We start from the raw sequence: 6,549 nt of genomic DNA, 5'->3' as shown, positions 1-6,549 counted from the left end.
TTTGGTACTTATTACAAATTTAAGAAAGTACAAATAACAAAAAAATCACAAGCTTTTAGATTCATTTCAAATAAATTAAGCAAAAGTAGCCATACAGAGAATAAAGACATTATCAATCTCAAATATCAAATATCACAACTATGCTCTTATTTGATTCTGAGTTCACTTTTGATACAGTTTTGCTTAAAAATTATGACCTATTCATATGATTCCCAGAATAAAAACTCAACTGAATGATTATTTTATTTCTATATTTTAACTATCAAAATGTAATATTTAGGTAAAAACCTCAAAAATTTTAATTTTTAGGACTTTTCTCCGTCACCAACATTCAAAGCTTCTTTAGGAATTAAAAAATTAAAAGTTTAATGTACCAGTACCTATAAAAAAAGAAGCATGAATCTTTTTCAACATGAAGTAGATAGTAGAGATGATAGTAATTCATAAAAACAGACAGACAGACAGAACCAGAGTGAGTTCAGAAATCAAAGTATGTATAAAAAAGCCTAGTAAAACAAGGTCCCTGGTGTTCCTCATGTCCAGCAGAGCAGTGTGGCACAGGGCAGAGACGACTGTGAGAAAGAGAAGAGGCTAAAAAGGAGAAAAAAGTCAAGGAGGAAAAGTAAAGATGAACTAAGACTCAAAATGGGAAACAAAAACAGCGACTTGAAGGAAGCAAAAAAAATAAAAATAAATAAACAGAAAGGCAGAAAGAAAAAAAAAGGCAAAAACTCAAAAGAAAGATTTAAAATTGACAGAAGAAAAATAGGAACAAAATTTTAAAAGTATTTGAACAAACAGAAATAAGCATAGGAAAATAGAGCATTAGGTAAACTAAACAAAGAGGAAAATGGACACTGGCCTTTTAAAAAAAACCAAAAGATAAAAACCTGTGGGTTTTCTTTTACCATTAACAAGGGAAAACCTCCTTTGTTCTGAACTTTGAACAAATGTTAATATTTTTCCTCAGTTTGGGGTTTTGAAAAGCCAGCTCTTAAAAATGACTTTTGTTTCCTTCGGTTAAAAAGAAAAAAGAAATCCTCATATTATAGTGTCTTTAATAAATGTTGAATATTGTTGGATTAAATGTGAAAGATATAATTTTCAAAATATCTTCAGCAACATGAGAATGTATTTCTCGGCTGTCTTGCCTATCTAACATACTTAACAGTCAGCAGGACACAGCTGGAAAGACTAAAAGCCTTTCTCGAATGAATGAGTAATATGCACTCTTACCCCTGCCCTTGGGTTAAACAACTGCTCAGCCAATTACATAGTCTATGGCCAGTGAACTAACAAAAAACCACAGGGAAGGTAGAGTTCCCAACCCAACAGGCCTGGTGAGCAGCTGGGTACATGGCTATCTGCCTGTCTCTGAAACAAATCCACACGCAGAGCAAACTTCCCTAAGGTGATAGAAACTTATTTCAGGGCAAACTACATGAGAGTAGAGTCAATAAAGAAGAGTTTTCTTCATTCAGAAGAAAAATGGCAGAAAAAGAGGTGACGTCAGGGACTGAAGAGAGGGCTTAGAATTAAAATAATCACCTTTCCAGGGTCAGCAACTCTGACAAGACCTATTTATGAAAATACCACATTGGTCTTCTGCAGCATTACTTATACTCCTCTGTAAAATGAACACACTAACTAGGACATCTGGTGGATAATAACATTCCTTCTTGCTTCATTTTATCACTACCTTAGAACTTAGCTAAAAGGGAGGAATGGAAGCAAAAATACTGATATTGCACGAGCTTATAATTCAATACTTTCCAAAGTGATCTTCTTTTGCTTTCTACTTAAATTATATTTATAATTGATGCTTCCCCCAACCCTTTTCTTTTCTGTACTAGTCTCAAGGGGGAAAAAAACCCCCACAATTTTATTAATGAGAAATTACTGTTCACTGTAAAAGTCAAATCTCAAAGTTAATTAATTTCAGAATTATGATAGATACGAACGTTAACCATTGCAACTCATTATGGGTCAGCTAAGAAAAGGTTGTAAGAACTATCAAACATTATAGAAATAGTATAAATTCCAATCATTATCTTGGTGGATCTATTGACAATAGTCAAATCCAGATAAATAAATTCTTAAAAATATCAATAACATTGCAAATGAGAACAACAAACCATTTATTGAGAACTGATTATTCCAGATATCCTGCTAAGTCCTTTAAAAATAGCATCTTGTTTGATCTACAAACTGACCCACCAGGAAGATACTATTATTATCCCCAGTTTACAAATTAATTAACAGGGTTAGAAAGGTTATATAATTTGCCCGAGATCACGCAGCCAGTAAATTTCCAAGCTGGGATTCAAATTCAGGTCTGACTCCAAATCCCATACTTATAACTACTCTACTATTTACATTCCTATGAAAAATGATGGGTAAATGTGGCAGGAAATTCTTGTTCAAGTTAAGCAAACTTTTAATTAACTTTTTGATTTTTAAGTCTTCAAATAATACAAGGATTATAATATTAGGGATATGGACTTAACATCTTCTGTGATTTAAAGAGGGATAGTCAATTTTTGACCAAGAATTAATAAAGTCCCGAAGTCACTTGTTTGGCATTATTATTAGTTTAAAACAACAACAGCACTACTTCATTTGAAAATATAAAAAAATATACAGGCTAGCACAGTTACAGAAATTGTTGCACTACAAAATCACAAGAGATAATGTCTTCAAAAACAAATAGAATTAAACTATTGACCCAAGCATGATTGACTATTTCTGAGTTCTCTGTGCCTCAGATTCTTCCCATGTACTTTGGGTATAAGAATAATATCTAGCTTATAGTTTAAAAAAGATGGAATGGTGCTTTGTAAATGTTCTGTAAAAGTTAGCTTCTTACTATAACTTTTATTTCTAGTAAAAAACAGCTCAAGCCCAATATTTTACCTATCATGGTCAACTGAATTATCTGTACACAAGAAACAGAACAATATTACATTTAATGTATTTTCTGCATTAATATAAGGAAGGAGAAGGGATAGTAATAATTCAAAATGGCGGGCAGTGGAAAGATTATTAATGAATGTCTTTGGGAAAGGATTTTGTGGTTTGCATTTATATGTGGCATCCTAGATGTCCTGGGAATTCACGTCATATAAAATAAAAGTAAGAGGTTGCCTACTCTATGACTTTGTTAATCCTCTGTGTTTTTGTTCAGTACCAGAGAGATGGAAAAAAGATCTCATCAAACTCCTCATAAAAACATTTATATATCTATAGCAGAAAATGGCAATCAAATATCCTAGATTTTGTTCTTTTTTATTCCTCATGCTACTTATTTTCCACATGTGATCTTTTCCATCACTTTGAAGGTAGGGGGTTTGTCTAAAGACTGATTATTTCCTTTTTGGCACTAGCACCGTAATTCAGGTAGCGGCCACCTGTTAAATAATGGGGCCTTTTTATTAATTCCATGGTCAATTGTCTAAGCTTTTTCCAGGTGTGGTTAACTAACAAAAAATAATTATAGCACATTATCCAGCCACTTAGGCTTTAAAAGTTAAAAATATGTGTTGAACAATAAAGGTCCAAATTGCTCGCCAGATATTATGCAGTATTATATTGCTACAACAAGTTAACAGTGAGGTGCTGACACAAGAATAGACAGAAAAATCCATGTAGGCTAATAAAGATGACTGAAAAATATACATAAGACCTTACTCTATCATAAAGGACACATTTAATATCAGTAGGGAAGCACAAGATTATCTAATTGTGGCAGCTAGCGATTTAGGGAAAAAAAAGTTATAATATTAATTTAATGCAGTACACCAAATCAATTCCATGTGGATTAAAGATGTCAAAATAAAGGAAAAACAAAACCATAAAAATACTAGAGAATGATATAACTAGGTATTTATATAATCCTGGGATTAAGAAGACATAAAGAATGACGCTGGGCAGAAACAAGGAAAAGACTGCCAGATTTGACAACGCAAAGTTAAAACTCCATGTTAAAAACAAAACAAAACAAAAACCTTCATAAACAAATTGTAAGGCAACGATGAGCTTGTAAAAATATTTCAAACAAAAAAATTATATCCTTAATATGTCAGAGCTTTTGTGAATCAAGAGATATATAATCATATTAGACTATACAATTAACCACAACCTCAACAAAATATAAATGGTCAATTAACATATTTTAAAAGTTCAACTGTACCAGTAAACAAAGAAACACATAATAATACAAAGTAGAAACTGACAAAGATTACTATATGTATCTCTGCTACTTCTCTGATATATTACAACACATACATGCTCACATAATACCTAGAGAAAGGAGAAACCAGCAAATTCATTCACTGCTGGTACAGGTATAAACGATTCAACTTTCTGGCATGCAATCTAGCAGAAATGTCATCAAAGGCAAACCTGAGCTGACAGAAATCAGAGTGGCTTATGGGAGGGGACTGGCTGGAGGGAACCTTCTGGGTGATAAAATGTTCTGTAGCTTGGTTTACATGGGTATATGCAAGTGTCAAAACTCATTAAAGTAAACAGATACAAACTGCATTTTCTTATATTTAAATTATACCTCAAAAATTAAAAAACAAACACTTGACTCAGCAGTTTTACCACTTCCTTTAGCCTAAGGAAATAACTGAATTTGCAAAATATTTAACTACTGGATTATTCACTGATAAAGGCTGATAATAAAAAATTGGATGAAATTTTCCATTCTTGGAAAAAGTGTAAATATAAATATATGAAGATAAATAAAAAATATTAATCATGATTATCTGTGGGATACAAAATTACTAGTGATTTTTTCCTTTCCTGTCATTTTTCAATATTTTATATATTGAACAAGTATTATAAACACAAATTAGGTTATTTGAAAAATCAGTATGACAAACAGTTTTAATTTCATCTAGTAAGTCTATAAAAAAAATGACATATTGTTTAAAACTGCCCTTGAAGAAACACAACCAACCGCATACAAGTTATACATCTTCATTCGCTAAATTTCACCTGGAATCTTACTACTTTGGTTTTTCCATCATGTTTGAAGCATCATTTAACTTTCAGATATAGTTCCAGTACCAGGGTGCTTGTTGATAATTTCTTGATTGCCTGTGCACAACGGCATCTTCCATTTTGTACTTACTGGCTTTGTTGTTATCTAGAACTACCACTGTGAAATGACTCCATACTAGATTGTACCAAACCCAAGGATCCTTGTCTTTAAACGTCCCAATAAAAATGAACCACTTATGCCTACATAGCTTCTATTTGTTCCAAAATGCTGTCTGCTAAAAAGAAAGAAAAAAAATTCTGGAGAAAGTCCAAAATCTACGGTGGTATATTCCCAGCACAGAAAAGGTAATCTTGTTTATTCTCCTCTTTCTCCATGATTGTTAAATTTATATTCACTAAACTCTGTAAGCCTCAGCATTTCATAATCTCGATTCAGCTAAATAACCTGTATTATTATACTTTTCTCTTTATTTCAACAGATTCTAAAATAGAACCGTTGACCACTAACAAATTTAATGAATATATCTACATTCCTTCTAGGTTACAGATAACATCTGAACTAAATTAATGTTCACCTTTTCTTTACGTGTTTTCCTTTGAGGTTATTACAAGAGGACTGTACCACTAACATTCTGCCAATTTAACTAGGAATGCTGAGTTTGTGCTGCTTGAGTCATCTGTCAGGCCTTACCAACACTACCCCAGTACTGTGCATTGTCCTCCCTCGCTCACACCTAATGTTTCCTGGGATACTCTCAGCCAGGCACTGTGTCGACTTTATGAATTATCTCACTTAGTTCTAATAATAATTCGGATGTAGGCATCGTTATCTCTACTTTACAGGTGAAGAAACTGAATCTTGCAAGAAAGGTTGCTTGCTCAGGTCATTCAGCAGTCACTTTCGGGAGCAATGATTTGAACCTGGGTATTGTGATTTACAGCCCACTGTATCAGGAGGAGAGAATTCAGTTTGTGAGATTATAGGGAGCCTCTATGATAGTGCATTTCTTTAAAGGAATGTGGAAAGTATTCCAAAGATGAGAATGGTTGATATATGCTGTACCGAGCTCAGAATTATTTATTATTTAGAATCAAAGATCTCTAAACCTTAAGTTTTTTTCTGTATCCTACTGATTATTGCTTCACAATAAAATCACTGTTGGTAGAAGCTGGTGTTTTAGAAGCAGCATGGGCTCTTAGGTGTGACCCACAACCTCACCATTCACTACTGTGTGGTCTTGGGCAAATAATCTCATTTCTTTGAGCCGCAGTTTCCTCATTTACAGAATGGAAATAATACTAATTATCTGATGAAGTTGTAAGAAACAATCCACCCACTGGTCCCTATCTGAGGAGCCCCATGAGGCTCTTTGGAGGGTTAATGAGAGAACACAGCAGCGTCAAGTTCCTAGCAGGATGCCTGAAATACAGTTGACCTTTGAACAATACCAAGGGCGTTGGTTAGGGGTGCCAACACTAAGCAGTCAAAAATCTGTATAACTTTTGACTCTCCCAAAGCCTAATTACAGTCAGCCCATTGCA

General features: G+C 33.4%; 1 protein-coding gene across 2 annotated transcripts in view; it reads right to left on the bottom strand.

Annotated features, from left to right (window-relative positions):
• The window catches only part of CWC27 (CWC27 spliceosome associated cyclophilin), a 187,965-nt gene that overhangs the window by 12,384 nt on the left and 169,032 nt on the right, over positions 1–6,549 (bottom strand). The gene's annotated exons all lie outside the window — the stretch shown is intronic.

Source organism: Molossus molossus, unplaced genomic scaffold (assembly GCF_014108415.1).
Source record: "Molossus molossus isolate mMolMol1 unplaced genomic scaffold, mMolMol1.p scaffold_m16_p_3, whole genome shotgun sequence".
NCBI lineage: Eukaryota > Metazoa > Chordata > Mammalia > Chiroptera > Molossidae > Molossus > Molossus molossus.
This window is presented reverse-complemented; position numbering and strand designations above follow the sequence as displayed.